Here is a 17,300-nt window from a genome sequence, read left to right on the forward strand (position 1 = left end):
ATTCTAGCTATTTATTTTTGGTTTAATACAATAGATTGATGTTTCAAACACAGAGGATTGACAAAATCAGAACCATAAAGATTTTATTTAAATTTCCTTTTTTAAAGTTTTATTTTAATTGGGCACCAATATCATAACGTTATATGTTACTGGGTTCATGCATTTATGATTAATTCTTTCTGTATTAATTTATCCTCATATCAATATGCAAATACTCATAATCCTTATATTATGTGGTAATAATATTAAATATTAATAAGATAAATGAGAATAGTAAAAAAACTACATGAATATTTAGAGATTTGAATGATCTTAAATATTTAAAATGCTTTCCTCTTTTGTCTTGATTTTCAAATTATGTGCTGTGATGGATACCTTATATTGTCTAGTCTTCAAAAACTTGACAGACAATTTATATTTTGAAAATATAATAAAGGAAAGCCAGTGCAACAGAACAGCAGGTAGAACATTTTCTTTGTATGTGATCAAACTGGGTTCAATCCCCTCCATCCCATAGGGACCAGGTGCCAGCCAGGAATGAATTCTGAGTGCAGAACCAGGAGTATCACCTGAGCACTGCCAAGTGTAGCCTAAAAAGTACAAATAAAATATAATAATAAAGCATGCTTTCAGTTTTTAAAAGTTCAACATAATTTGGATTATTCAACAATTATTGCCTTAATAAAATAATAACCATATTTGTTTTTCATTCTGTTAAATATAGTTATAAATATAATATACATTTATTTATATATATTTATATATAAATATAATCTTCCAATACCTCTCAATTTAAATAACACATTTTTTCAATTTAGAATGATAAAGGCAAATTTTAATTGAGGTGATTTTAGTTCACATCAATTTTGTGTGAGCATACATAATGAACTCTGCCCTTCCAACTCACTCACTGTAATCACAGTTTTGTAGACTGGGGAGAGATTGCTAACATTTGTTTTGTCTGTGCCTTCTCTATATTCTACAGATTAGTGAAATTATCCAATATTAAATATCTTCTGACTCCATAATCTATTATTAACTCTCCAGTTTATTCAATTGTCTTCTAATAATACTATTTAAAAATGAAGTTTAGTAGCTGTAGAGAGATTACAGCAGAAAGGATATTTACCTTGTTCTTAGCTGACCCAAATTCAATCACCTAGATCCCACAATGGTCTCAGCAGTAAGCCTGACCACTTCTGAGTGTGGGCTTAAAAAATGAAACCAAAAACAAAAACAAAATTGACTTCAACGTCTTAAATAGCAATAGTACAGTGAATAGGACAATTGTCTTGCACATGACCAACCTGGGTTTGATCCCCACATCACATATGGTCTCCCAAGCACTGCTAGAAGTGATTAGATATTAGTTTGGGTTTCTAAAACAGAATATCATAAACTGGGTGACTAATAAACAACAAAATGTTACTTCTCAGACTTTCAGGGGTCCAAGAATGGAGTGGAGTTTTTATATTTCTCCTGCTGTAGTGTAATATTTTCTGAGGAGATTATATTTTTTATAAATGGGACATAAAGGTCTAGACACTAGAGCAATAATACAGCAGGTAGGGCTTTTGTCTTGTATACGGCCAATCTGTGTTAAAGCCCCAGCATCCTACATGGTCCCCAGAGCCTGTCAGGAGTGATTTCTGAGTGCAGAGCCAAGAGTAGTCCTCAAGCAATGCTAGGTTGTGACCCCTCTAAAAATTAATAAATGGGACATAAATCCCAAATTTTAGGGCCTCACCTTCAAGATCAAATCATTTTCCAGAAGTGCCTGCACCTACCACCACAATGGGTATCAAGTTTCTACAAATAAATTTTGGAGAATGCAAGACCTTTCCAGATAGTAATACACCATCCTATGAATAGTCATAATATGTTGTTGTTTATCTTTGTGTTTTATTCTCTATTTTAAAGTCATGTATAAATCAATAATAGTGAAAGGCATTTATTGTACTTATATATGGAAGCCTTTTGTTTAGTGTTGTTAGAAATATAACCTCTGGCTTAAATCACTATAAACTATATATATGCATATATATGTATATATAAACTGTTTTAATAGCAACAAGCACTACACCAGAGTATGATCAGAATCAACTCCTTTGCTAGAATAAAACTCCTCACAATTTCTGTCCAACTTTATTTCCTCTACAATATATAGTACCATAGATATTTCTGGCTATTTTTGTATAACTTTCTTTAGCATATAATTATGTCTTGACTACAACTGACTCCATGTTGCACAGACATTATTAAATTTTTATTGTACATATTTGGTCCAGAATTCAACTTAAACCAATTTGCCTACTGTTAAAAATTTGTTAGTATTGCATTAAAATTTGAATTCACTCCTATTATTAATTATAACACTCACTTCTCAGTCTAGTTACTCTATAGCACTCTTATTTTTCTCCCAACTTGGTGAACAATCGTTTCTACATTTTTGTTGAAATTTGCATTGCCCGAGATTGACTAGATGCTTAATTTCTTATGGATGTATTATAGGAAAATGTCTAGTATCTAGACATTTATCTAAATAGTAATGTATCTAGTTAGTAATTATTCAGATGGAAGCTATGGAGTCTTTAATACATTTTTCCTCACCTATTTGACAGAGGAAACATTATATCTTCATAATAAATATCTTATGTGCTTACCCACATTTCAATAGCATTTAATTTGTATGCTTTTCATTAGAAAATGTGTATTTTAGTACATTTTATATTATGAAGTGAGAATTGCTTGTGAGAAAAATAGAAAAGTTGTAAGATACTTAGATTATGCACATATGACATAGATATAAAATAAATATATGGGATGTATATATACATCTCTATGTATATATAAATAGACATTTATACATATGCAGACATATATAGGACACATCTTATGCTCCCTAGCACTATAGAGAATACCTTAGTTGTCCCAAAACATCTGGGAGGAGATCCTCCAAAACCAAAATACCTTAACTTAAATATTAAAATTTTTATTTATTAACTTTATATGTGGATGTATTAAATATTAAAATGAGTTTGAGAGACTGTAAAAATATTGCAAAGGTGAAGGCACTGACTTTTCATATAACTGATCTATTTGATCCTTGGAACTACATATGGTCTCTTGAGTCACTGCCCAGTAGTGATTCCTGAATACATAGCCATGAGTAAATCCTGAGAATTAATTGTTGTGGCCCGCAAATATAAATGAATAAAGAGCCTGATCCCTGGTCACAATCAAAGAACACAGCTCTGTGGCTGCGCAATTCTTATAGAATACAAACCCCATCACAGCACAGAGTAAGAATCACACTTCAAGTGTGGAAATCGGAAAAAAAATGCAGGACTACAGCATGCATAGAGAATGAAGATGGCAGCTCTGATGACCCAAAAAATGTCAACCACCTAATTAACCTCAGATAAGATGTTTAGAATAGAAATATGGAGCTTGTTCATAGAACTCAAAGAAAGCACAGATCGATCTGAACAGACCACAAATATAGAAATCAGAAAATTCCAAACTGAAATAATGGGACTTAAAAATGCAGAAGAGTAAATGAAAATCTCTATAGAAAGCCTCTCCAATAGAGTAACAGCAGCTGAAAACAGAATTATTAAGCTGGAAAATGAAATGGATAATAACCACATACAGCAGAAGAGATTGGAAAAGAAAGTCAAAGCAAATGATCAGACAATGGAAAAAATATTCAAAGATTTTGAACATATAAAAATAGAAACGTTTGATAAATTTAACAGAAACAACATAAGAATCATCGGAGTCCCAGAAACCCAGGAAGAATCAACAGTCAAGAACATCCTTAGAGAAACTCCCAGAGCTAAAGACTGCATGCAACCAAATCCTGCATGTCAGAAGAGTACCAGCTAAAAGAGACCCAAAGAAAAGCACCACAAGACACATCATAGTCACAATGACAAATCCCACAGACAGAGATAAAATACTGAAATCAGCAAGATAAAAAAGAGAAATTACATTCAAAGGAGCATCCTTAAGATTTATAGCAGACATGTCACAAGAAACCCTCAAGACCAGAAGAAATGGTGGGATATAGTGACAAAACTCAATGAAATGAATGCTTCACCTAAAATACTACACCCAGCCAGACTCAATTTTAGGTTTGAAGGAAGTATACAGAGCTTCACAGATAAACAACAGCTCAGAAACTTTACAGTTTCAAAACCAGGTCTAAAATAAAAGCTAAAAAGTCTACTTTAAGGAAAGAAAAACCAACAGATACACCAAACTTCTACACAAATATGACATTAAAATCCATGTCAATGGACTAAATGCACCTGTTAAAAGACACAGAGTGGCAAAATAGATCAGAAAGCTGAACCCAACGTTTTGCTGCCTACAAGAAACACATTCAAATAATGAAAACAAGCAGACTCAAAATCAAAGGCTGGAGGAAAATCATCCAAGCATACACCACCATTAAAAAAGCTGAAGTGGCCATATTAAAATCAGATGACAAACTTTAGACTCAAAAAAGTTGTAAAGGGGCCCAGAGAGATAGCACAGCGGCGTTTGCCTTGCAAGCAGCCGATCCAGGACCAAAGGTGGTTGGTTCGAATCCTGGTGTCCCATATGGTCCCCCGTGCCTGCCAGGAGCTATTTCTGAGCAGACAGCCAGGAGTAACCCCTGAGCACCACCGGGTGTGACCCCCCCAAAAAAAGTTGTAAAGGATAGAGATAGACATTTAGTACTAATCAAGTGGTGTGTGCAACAGGAAGAAATCGCACTAAAAACATATGCACTCAATGAATGCAAATGAGACGAATTATTGACAAATTTGAAAGAAGATATCAATAGGAACACAATAATTGTGGGAGACCTCAAAACTGCCCTGTCACCTCCTGATAGGTCAACTGGACTGAAATCCAACAAAAATATACTAGTCCTGAAAAGAGAAATAGAAGAAAATGGCCTAGTAGATATATATCTAGAAATATATATATTTATAATATAATATATCATTGTATCATAATTTAATATTATATTAATAATATATTGTATTAATATATAATCAATATGTTAATATAATCATTATATTAATAACATTAATATCATTAATATGTTGATAATATTAATAAAATTAGTAATATTAATATATTGGTAAATTAATACAATTAATATATTAATGTAATGTGATTAATATACTATATAATAAATATAGTCTATATATTTATATATATAGAAAACCCTATACTATATTTAGAAAACACACACATATATATTTTTATATATATGACACTAAATCTACAGAAAACCGGATACACATTCTTCTCCAATGTACATAGCTCATTCTTCAGGATAGACCATATGCTGGACCATAAAACAAACGTCCATAAAATAAAGAGGATAGAAATTGTGCAGACTAACTTTGCTGATCACAAGACTCTGAAATTAGATGTGAACTACAAAGAGACACAGAAGAAAAACTCTAACACCTGGAAATTAAACAGTCTATTAGTGAACAAACAATGTTTTAGAGAAGAAACCAAGAAGTGAATAAAAAGATTATGGAAACAAATGACAATGAAGACAAAAACTATCAGAATCTCTGACATATGGCAAAAGTGGTACTGAGAGGAAAATTTATAACTTTGCAAGCACACATCAGTAAGAAAAAAGGGGCCTACCTGAATAGTTTAATGACATAGCTTTTAAATTAGAAAATAATCAACAAAAGAAACCAAAAGTAGGTAGACAGAAGGCAATAAAATGCTTAGATCAGAATTCAATAAAGTAGAAATCCAAAAAACACCCAAAATATAAATGAGAGCAGAAATTGATTCAAGATTGATAGACCACTGGCAAAACTCACAAAGAAAAAGAGAGAAACTTGATAAATCTGATTAGAAATAAAAAGGGGGAGACCACTACAGATATTGCAGAGATTCAAAGGGTAATCAGATACTACTATGAGAAACTCTATGCAGCAAAACATGAGAACCTGCAAAAAAACTTATAAATTCTTGTACTCATAATATTCCATGGTTGTATCAAGATGATGTAGCATATGTAAACAGCCCCATCACTATTGATGAAGTAAAAATTGTGATTTTCAGGGAGGGACTTCAGAGCATAAAAGCCGGCTATCCTTTGCAAAAGCTGGCTCCCTGTGTGTGACACCAGGCGGGGAAAATCCGCGAAAGTACACCGGCCCAGTGGGGCTCAGCTGTGAAAGACTGTGAGTGTGACCTGTCTATGTCTGTCTACTGTCCTCTTGCATGAAACTCTTGCGAGTGGGGCAAAAAGAGCCTCCAGAAACCTCGCTTGCCCAGACGCCATTTTCAGGGAGGGACTTCAGAGCATAAAAACCGGCTATCCTTTGCAAAAGCTGGCTCCCTGTGTGTGACACCAGGCGGGGAAAATCCGCGAAAGTACACCGGCCCAGTGGGGCTCAGCTGTGAAAGACTGTGAGTGTGACCTGTCTATGTCTGTCTACTGTCCTCTTGCGTGAAACTCTTGCGAGTGGGGCAAAAAGAGCCTCCAGAAACCTCGCTTGCCCAGACGCCATTTTCAGGGAGGGACTTCAGAGCATAAAAACCGGCTATCCTTTGCAAAAGCTGGCTCCCTGTGTGTGACACCAGGCGGGGAAAATCCGCGAAAGTACACCGGCCCAGTGGGGCTCAGCTGTGAAAGACTGTGAGTGTGACCTGTCTATGTCTGTCTACTGTCCTCTTGCGTGAAACTCTTGCGAGTGGGGCAAAAAGAGGCTCAGAGGAGCACGGCCGCTCCGCTTCGCTACGCGGCCGTGCACTCTTTCTAAGGAAAGAACTCCATTGCAACAAGAAGGAAAAATCACACTAAGAACGGCGCTATATCACAGAAGCAAACATTTCTCTCTGGACTGTCTTCTCTGTTACATGCTCGGGCCTAAGATTTGACCCAGTGTGAGGCTTCATCCACGGAGGACTCCCCTCCCTTAGAGGCAAGTCAGCCCATCCAGAAAGGGAGGAGCCAGAGGAGTGTGCTGCCTACATCATATAGACAATGAATACCACTACAACATGTAGAAAAACCCACAATACAAATGTGACAATGGGGAAACAGCGCAGGCCAGCATCAGACATAGAGAATGAAGATGACAATTCTGAGGACCAGATAATGACTGAACAACTAATCAACCTCTCAGATAAGGACTTTAGACTAGCAATATGGAAGGTGCTCAACAGACTCCAAGAAACCATGGATCGAGTTGAACAGAACACTAATAAGAACCAAGAAAATATGAAGGCAGAAATGTCAAAACTCCAAACTGAAATAACATGTCAACTAACAGGCCTGAAAAACTCAGTAAACGAAGTGAATGACAAAATGGATAAGCTCTGGGACAGGGTATCAGAAGCTGAGAATAGACTTGGTGCTGTGGAAGATGAGATACATAACAATTCCATACAGCAGGAGAGATTGGACAAAAAACTTAAAGCAAATGAGCAGACAATGGAAAAATTAGTCAAAGAATGGGAACAGACGAAAATAGAAGTCTATGATAAGATCAACAGAAACAACTTAAGAATCATTGGAGTCCCAGAGACCCAGGAAGAAAATTTCCAGGAAGAATCAATGGTCAAGAACATCATTAAAGAGAAACTTCCAGAGCTAAAGAATATATGTGATCAAATCCTGCATGCCCGAAGAGTACCAACCAAAAGAGACCCCAGAAAAACCACCCCAAGACACATCCTAGTCACAATGACAAATCCCACAGATAGAGACAGAATTCTGAAAACAGCAAGATCAAAAGGGGAAATCATGTTCAAGCAAGCTTCCCTGAGATTTACAGCAGACCTGTCACCAGAAACGCTCAATGCCAGAAAGCAGTGGTGGGATATTGTGACAAGACTGAATGAAATGAATGCTTCACCCAGAATACTATACCCAGCAAAACTCACTTTCCGGTTTGATGGAAGAATACATGGTTTCACAGACAAAAAACAGCTCAGAAACTTCACAGACACAAAACCAGTCTTAAGAGAAAAACTGAAAGACCTAATCTAAGACAAGACTACCCAAAAGACACACCAAATTTTGAAATAAAGATGGCGTTAAATCCCAGGACAATTCTTTCTCTCAACGTCAATGGACTAAATGCACCAGTTAAGAGACACAGAGTGGCTAAATGGATCAAAAAACTCAATCCAACCTTCTGCTGCCTACAAGAAACGCACCTGAATAGTCAGAACAAACATAGACTCAAAATAAAAGGCTGGAGAAAAGTTATCCAAGCAAACAACACCCATAAAAAAGCTGGAGTGGCCATACTAATATCAGATAATGCAAACTTTATACTCAGGAAGGTTGTAAGGGACAAAGACGGACATTTTATATTAATCAAGGGGTACGTAGAGCAGGAAGAATTCACTCTCCTAAACATATATGCACCGAATGAGGGGCCAGCAAAATATTTAATACAACTGCTGACAAATCTGAAAAATAATATCAACAACAACACAATAATTGTGGGGGACCTAAACACGGCTTTGTCAACACTGGACAGGTCAACCAGACTGAAACCCAACAAGAATATACTAGACCTGAGGAGAGAAATGGAAGAAAGAGGCCTAGTGGATATATATAGGACACTCCATCCCCAGAAACCTGGATACACATTCTTCTCCAATGTACATGGGACATTCTCCAGGATAGACTACATGCTGGCACATAAAACATACCTCCATAAGATCAAGAGGATAGAAATTTTGCAGACTACCTTCGCTGACCACAAGGCTCTGAAATTATTTGTGAACTCCAAAGGGACTCAGAAGAAACACTTTAACACCTGGAAGTTAAACAGCCTCATGCTCAATAACCAGTGGGTCCGAGATGAAATCAAGGAGGAAATAAAAAGGTTCCTGGAAACAAATGACAATAAAGACACAAACTCTCAGAACTTATGGGACACAGCAAAAGCAGTACTGAGAGGAAAATTTATAGCTTTGCAAGCACACATCAGGAAGGAAGAAGGAGCTTACCTGAGTAGCTTAATGACACAGCTAATAGAACTAGAAAATGCTCAACAAAAGGACCCAAGAACAGGAAGACAGAAGGAAATAACAAAGCTGAGAGCAGAAATCAACGAAGTGGAAACTCAAAAAACAATCCGAAAGATCAACGAAAGCAGAAGTTGGTTCTTTGAAAAAATAAACAAGATTGATAGACCACTGGCAAACCTAACAAAGAAAGAGAGAGAGAGAAACTTGATAACTCGTATCAGGAATGAAAAAGGAGAGATCACTACTGATATGACAGAGATTCAAAGGGTAATCAGAAACTACTTTGAAAAACTCTACGCCACTAAAAATGAGAACCTGGAAGAAATGGATAAATTCTTGGACTCTTATAATCTTCCACGGTTGAAGGAAGAGGATGTAGCATATCTAAACACCCCCATCACCATTGATGAAATTAAAACAGTAATCAAATGTCTGCCGAAAAACAAAAGCCCAGGTCCAGATGGATTCACTAATGAATTCTATCAAACTTTCCAAGAGGAACTACTGCCAATCTTGGCAAGACTCTTTCATGAAATTGAACAAACAGAAACACTTCCAAATAGCTTTTATGAAGCCAACATCACCTTGATACCTAAACCAGACAGAGACGCTACCAAAAAAGAAAATTACAGACCAATATCACTGATGAATGCAGATGCAAAGATCCTCAACAAAATCCTGGCAAATAGGATTCAATGCCTCATTAAGAAGATCATCCACTACGATCAAGTAGGTTTCATCCCAGGAATGCAAGGCTGGTTTAACATCCGTAAATCTATCAACATAATACACAACATCAATAACAAGAAAAATAAAAACCACATGATCATATCAATAGATGCAGAGAAAGCATTTGATAAGGTCCAACACCCATTCTTGATCAAAACTCTCAGCAAGATGGGAATGGAGGGAACCTTTCTCAATATAGTGAAGGCCATCTACCACAAGCCAGTGGCAAATATTATCCTCAATGGAGAAAAACTGAAAGCCTTCCCTCTAAATTCTGGCACAAGACAAGGCTGTCCTCTCTCACCACTCCTATTCAACATAGCACTGGAAGTACTTGCTATAGCGATTAGGCAAGAAAAGGATATCAAGGGAATCCAGATAGGAAAGGAAGAAGTCAAGCTCTCACTGTTTGCAGATGACATGATACTCTACTTAGAAAACCCTAAAGACTCTATGAAAAAGCTTCTAGAAACAATAGACTCATATAGCAAGGTGGCAGGCTACAAAATTAACACACAAAAATCAATGGCCTTTCTATACACCAACAGTAATAAAGAAGAAATGGACATTAAGAAAACAACCCCATTCACAATAGTACCACACAAACTCAAATATCTTGGAATCAACTTGACTAAATATGTGAAGGACCTATACAAAGAAAACTATAAAACTCTGCTCCAAGAAATAAGAGAGGACACACGGAAATGGAAACACATACCCTGCTCATGGATTGGCAGGATTAACATCATCAAAATGTCAATACTCCCCAAGGCATTATACAGATTTAATGCCATCCCTCTAAAGATACCCATGACATTCTTCAAAGAAGTGGATCAGACACTTTTGAAATTCATTTGGAACAATAAACACCCTCGAATAGCTAAAGCAATCATTGGGAAAAAGAATATGGGAGGAATTACTTTTCCCAACTTTAAACTGTACTACAAAGCAACAGTTATCAAAACAGCATGGTATTGGAATAAGGATAGGTCCTCAGATCAGTGGAATAGGCTTGAATACTCAGAAAATGTTCCCCAGAGATACAACCATCTAATTTTTGATAAAGGAGCAGGAAATCCTAAATGGAGCAGGGAAAGCCTCTTCAACAAGTGGTGTTGGCACAATTGGATAGCCACTTGCAAAAAATTAAACTTAGACCCCCAGCTAACATCATGTACAAAGGTAAAATCCAAATGGATTAAAGACCTCGATATCAGCCCCAAAACCATAAGATATATAGAACAGCACATAGGCAAAACACTACAGGACATTACAGGCATCTTCAAGGAGGAAACTGCACTCTCCAAGCAAGTGAAAGCAGAGATTAACAGATGGGAATATATTAAGCTGAGAAGCTTCTGCACCTCAAAGGAAATAGTGCCCAGGATACAAGAGCCACCCACTGAGTGGGAGAAACTATTCACCCAATACCCATCAGATAAGGGGCTAATCTCCAAAATATACAAGGCACTGACAGAACTTTACAAGAAAAAAACATCTAACCCCATCAAAAAATGGGGAGAAGAAATGAACAGACACTTTGACAAAGAAGAAATACGCATGGCCAAAAGACACATGAAAAAATGTTCCACATCACTAATCATCAGGGAGATGCAAATCAAAACAACGATGAGATACCACCTCACACCCCAGAGAATGGCACACATCACAAAGAATGAGAATAAACAGTGTTGGCGGGGATGTGGAGAGAAAGGAACTCTTATCCACTGCTGGTGGGAATGCTGTCTAGTTCAACCTTTATGGAAAGCGATATGGAGATTCCTCCAAAAACTGGAAATCGAGCTCCCATACGATCCAGCTATACCACTCCTAGGAATATACCCTAGGAACACAAAAATACAATACAAAAACCCCTTCCTTACACCTATATTCATTGCAGCTCTATTTACCATAGCAAGACTCTGGAAACAACCAAGATGCCCTTCAACAGATGAATGGCTAAAGAAACTGTGGTACATATACACAATGGAATATTATGCAGCTGTCAGGAGAGATGAAGTCATGAAATTTTCCTATACATGGATGTACATGGAATCTATTATGCTGAGTGAAATAAGTCAGAGAGAGAGAGAAAAACGCAGAATGGTCTCACTCATCTATGGGTTTTAAGAAAAATGAAAGACACCCTTGTAATAATAATTTTCAGACACAAAAGAGAAAAGAGCTGGAAGTTCCAGCTCACCTCAGGAAGCTCACCACAAAGAGTGATGAGTTTAGTTAGAGAAATAACTACATTTTGAACTGTCCTAATATTGAGAATGTATGAGGGAAATGTAGAGCCTGTTTAGGGTACAGGCGGGGGTTGGGTGGGGAGGAGGGTGATTTGGGACTTGGGTGATGGGAATGTTGCACTGGTGATGGGTGGTGTTCCTTTTATGACTGAAACCCAAACACAATCATGTATGTAATCAAGGTGTTTAAATAAAAAAAAAATTAAAAAAAAAAAATTGTAATCAAATGTCTTCCCAAAAAACAAAAGCCCAGGTCCAGATGGATTTACTAATGAATTCTTTCAAAGCTTTCAATAGAAACTACTATCAATCCTGGCCAGGCTCTTTCATGAAATTGAAAAAATGGGAATACTTCCAAATAGTTTTTAAGAAGCACCATCACCTTAATACCAAAACCAGACAAAAAAAATTACAGATCAATATCACTGATGAACACAGATGCAAAGATCCTCAACAAAATTCTGGCAAATAGGATCCAATGTCACATCAAGAAGGTCTGATTAAACAGATTTCAGCACAAGAATTCAAGGATGGTTTAACATCTGTAAATTATTATCAACACCAAGAAAAATAAAACCATATGATCATATCAATAGGTGCAGAGAAAGTATTTGATAAGTTCCAATACCCATTTTTGATAAAAACTCACATAAAGATGGGAATGAAAAAAGCCTTTTCTCAATATAATAAAGGCCATCTAATACAAGCAAATGGCAAACAATATCCTCAATGGAGAAAAACTAAATGACTCTCCTCTAAAATCTGGTAAAAGACAAGGATGCCCTCTCACCACTCCTATTCAACATAGTACTGGAAGTACTTGCCATAGCGATAGGCAAGAAAAAATATCAAGTGCATCAAGATAGAAAAGGAAGAAGTCAACCTCTGACTGTTTGCAGATGACATGATACTATATTTAGAAAACCCTAAAAACTACCAAAAAGCTTCTAGAAACAATAAATTCATATAGTAAAGTGGCAGGCTGCAAAACTAACATGCAAAAATCAATGACCTTCTTATACATGAATAATGATGGAGAAGAAATTGATTTAAAAAATCCCATTCACTTTAGTGACACACAAACTGAAATATCTTGGAGTCAACTTAACTAGGTGAAGGACCTATACAAAGAAAACTATAAAACCCTGCTTCAAGAAATAAGAGAGGACACATGGAAATGGAAACACATTTCCTGCTCATGAATTGGCAGGAGTAACATAATTAAAATGGCAATAATCCTCAAGACATTGTACATATTTAATGCAATTCTTCATTAACATTGTCATGCTATATGCATGACTTCATCTCTCCTGAGGGCTGCATAATCCATTGTGTATATGAACTAGTTTCTTTAGCTATTCATCTTTTGAAGGGCATCTTGGTTGTCTCCAGACTCTGGCTATTGTAAATAGTGCTGAAATAAATACCAGTGTGATAAAGGGATTTTAGGATTGTATTTTGTGTTTCTAAGGTATATCCTAGGAGTGGTATAGCTGGATCGTATGTGAGCTCAATTTCTAGTTTTTGGAGGAATCTCCATATCGTTTTCCATAAAGGCTGAACTAGACAAATTTCAGCCTGCAGTGAATGAGAGTTCCTTTCTCTCCATATCCCACTAGCATTGGTTGTTCTTGTTCTTTGTGTTATGCTCCAGTCTCTGTGCCATGAGATGGTACTTCGTTGTTGTTTTGATTTATATCTCCCTGATGATTAGTGATGTGGAGCACTTTTTTATGTGTCATTTGGCCATTTGTATTTCTTCTTAGAGTAAGTGTCTGTTAATTTCTTCTCCCCGTGTTTGATGGGGTTAAATGTTTTTTCTTGTAAAGTTCTGTCAGTGCCTTGTATATTTTGGATAATAGCCCCTATCTGATGGGTATTGGGTGAATATATTCTTCATTCAGTAGATGTCTCTTGTATCCTAGGCAGTATTTCTTTTGAGATACAAAACCTTCTCAGCTTAATGTATTACCCATCTGTTTATCTCTGCTTCTACTTGTAGAATTCTGTTTCCTCCTTAAAAATGCCTTTAGTCTCAATGTAATAGAGTGTTTTACCTATATGTTTTTCTATATATCTTATGGTTTCAGGCCTGATATCAAGGTCTTTAATCATTTGGATTTTATCTTGGATCATGGTGCTAGCTAAGGGTCTGAGTTCTTAGGTACTTGATATTTTTAGATACATTTTAAATGGGATCGATTCCTTAATGTCTTTCTTCCCTAGTTCGTTATTTGTACAGAAATTCCATTGTACTTTGTGTATTAATTTTGTAGCCAGCCACTTTGCTGTATTGGCTTTTTGTTTCTAGAGTTTTACTGTGGACTCTGTAGGGTTTTCTGTGTATATCATCATATATCTGATAGCTATTGCTAGAACTTCTAAAACTATGTTGAATAAGAGTGAGAAAGTGGGCAGCCTTGTCTAGTTTTTGACCTTAGTGAAAATGTTTTCAGTTTTTTGCCATTAAGGATAATGTTGGCTGTGAGCTTTTTTAAATAGCTGTAAAAATCTTGAGGAAGGTTCTTTCCAGTCCCATTTTGCTGAGTGTCTTCAGCATGAATGGGTGTTGGATTTTGTCAAATGGCTTCTCTGCATCGATTGATATAATCATGTGGTTTTTGTCTTTCTTCTTGCTGATGTGATGTATGATTGATTTGCAAATGTGGAACCATCATTGTTTCCCTGGGATGAAAGCCACTTGGTCATAGTGTATAATTTTTTGATGTATTGTTAGATTCTATTTGCTAAGATTTGTTGAGGATTTTGAAGATTTTTGCATCTTTGTTCATCAATGAGATTGGTCTATAGTTTTCTTTTTTGGGTGGTGTCTTTGCCGTCCTCGGGAATGAGTGTGATATTCACCTCATGAAAGGAGTTAGAAAGTATTTCTGTCTTTTCAATGTTTTGGAAGAGCCTGAGAATTAGTGGTTGTAATTTTTCTTGGAAAGTTTGATATAATTAACATGTAAAACCATCTGAACCTGGACTTTTGTTCTTGGGGAGTTTCTTAATTACTGTTTCATTTCCTTCAATGTAATTGGCCTGTTTAGGCTTCCTACATCCTCCTTGTCAAATTTCGGAAGATGATATATTTTTTTTTTTAGAAATCTGTTGGTTTCTTCAGGATTCTCTAACCTAGCTAAGTACTGTTGTTTATAGTACAGCCTCATGTTGTCTTGTATTTCTTGGGGTTCTGTTGTAATATCTCCCCTTCATTTGAGTGCTTTCCTTTTTTTCCCCCTTTGGTGAGACTTGCCAGTGGTTGTTTTTTTTTTTTAATCTTGTTTATTCTTTCAAAAATCCAACTCCAGATCTCATTGATTTTTTTGTATTGTTTTCTTAGTTTCTATGTTGTTTATTTCTGCTCTGGTTTTTATTGTTTCTTTTCTTCTGGTGCTGTTTGACTTTATTTGTTGCTGTTTTTCCTAATCCTTTAAATGTCCTTGTAGACTGTTGATTTTGTCATTTTTGTCTTTCCTGACATAGGCCTGTATTGGAATGAGATTCCTCCTAATTACTGCTTCTACTGTGTCCCACAGACTTTGACAATATGTCTCTTCATTGTCATTTGTCTCAAGGAATATTTCAATTTTTTTCTTGATTTCTTCTTTGATCCAACTGTTGTTGAGTGGCATGTTGTTTAATCTCTAGGTGTTGTATTTTCTCCACAGTTTCTTTACAGTCAATCTTGATCTCTGTTGCATAATGATTTGATAGGATGCTTCGAATAATCCTTACATTTGTGATCTTGTGCAAGTTAGATTTTTATCCTAGGGCATGGTTTATTCTAGAGAAGGTTCCATGTGCACTTGAGAAGTATGTGTATTCTGCTTTCTTTGGGAAGATAGCCCTGTATACATCTATTAGCCCTATTTCCTCTAGTTTCTTCTTTAGGGCTCTTATTTTTTATTTGTTTTCTGCCTGGTGGATCTGTCGAGTGGAGTTAGTGTCATATTAAAATCTCCTAACCCTAACACTTTACCTTCCATATGTTTCTCTAGGTTTGATAGCAAATATCTTACATATTTTGCTGGCTTTACAGTCAGTGCATAAATATTGATCATAGTTAGTAATTTTTTGGTCTATTGTTCCCCTGATCAGTAAGTAGAGACCCTCTTGGTCTCTGAACACTTTCTTGAGGTTGAATTGAATTTAATATAAGAATGGCTGCCCCAGTTTTTTTTTGTTTTTTCATTGGTTTGGATGATTGATTTTTATCCTTTTATTCTAAGCCTGTGTATATCCTGTTCTGTTAGGTGTATTTCTTTTAGGCATCAGATATCTGTTTTTTGTTTTCTGAACCAACCCTCTATTCTGTGTCTTTTAATAGGGGAATTTAGCCTATTAATATATAAGGAGATTATTGATGGAGCAGGTTGTTGTGCTATTGTATTGAGTAGAGTGATTGTTACAATCAAGGGTTTGGGTTGTGAAATATATCTTTGAGTAGTTCCTTTAGAGTTGGTTTGGTTAGCACAAATAATGTGAGTAATTTCTTGTCAGAGAATGTTTTTAGTTCTCCCTCCCATGTGAATGAGAGTTTTGCTGGGTAATGGACTCTAGGTTGGAATTCAGTAGTTCTAATATTTCATTTCACTGTCTTCTCACTTGAATTATTTCAAATGGGAGATCTGGCTTGATTCATATGTTCCTTCCTTTGTACTTGAGGATATTTTTCTCCCATATTACTTTAAGAAATTATCTTTCTCTTTGTTTTTGCAATTTGCATTAACATTTGTCTTGGTGTTGGTTTATTAGGGTCCATTTTATTAGGGACACTCTTGCCTCTTAGATTTGCAATGGAGCCTTTGCCCAGGGGATGGGAAAGTTTTCTGCTATTATTTCCCTGACCATTCATACTTCCCCTTTCCCTTCTGTTATTCCTACAATCCATAGACTATTTCTTTTGTCTTAGTTTATTAAATATCTAACATTTTCTTCCAATGCTTTACCTCTTATTTCCTTATTGGTTTCTTGGTCATTTTTGTTTGTATTTTTTCAAGTTCTTCTATACAATTCTCCAGTTGTGTAATTCTGCTATTATGGCTTGCTAAGACATTTTTTATTTCCTTTAATTCTATTTGTATGAATTCTCTCATCTGCTGTAAAAGTTCATCTTCGAGTTGTTTGACTTGTTTATCTACTGATTTCTTAAACTCATTGGCAAATGATTCCTTGATTTCCATTGCCATGGCTTTCAAAGCCAATTTTATGTCCTCATCTATTGGGCCCATGCATTTTATTGGACTTGGAAATTTGCTAGGTTTTCTCTCCATATCCCTGGCTGCTAAT

The sequence above is a fragment of the Suncus etruscus genome, chromosome 5, assembly GCF_024139225.1.
Source record: "Suncus etruscus isolate mSunEtr1 chromosome 5, mSunEtr1.pri.cur, whole genome shotgun sequence".
NCBI classification, from domain to species: domain Eukaryota; kingdom Metazoa; phylum Chordata; class Mammalia; order Eulipotyphla; family Soricidae; genus Suncus; species Suncus etruscus.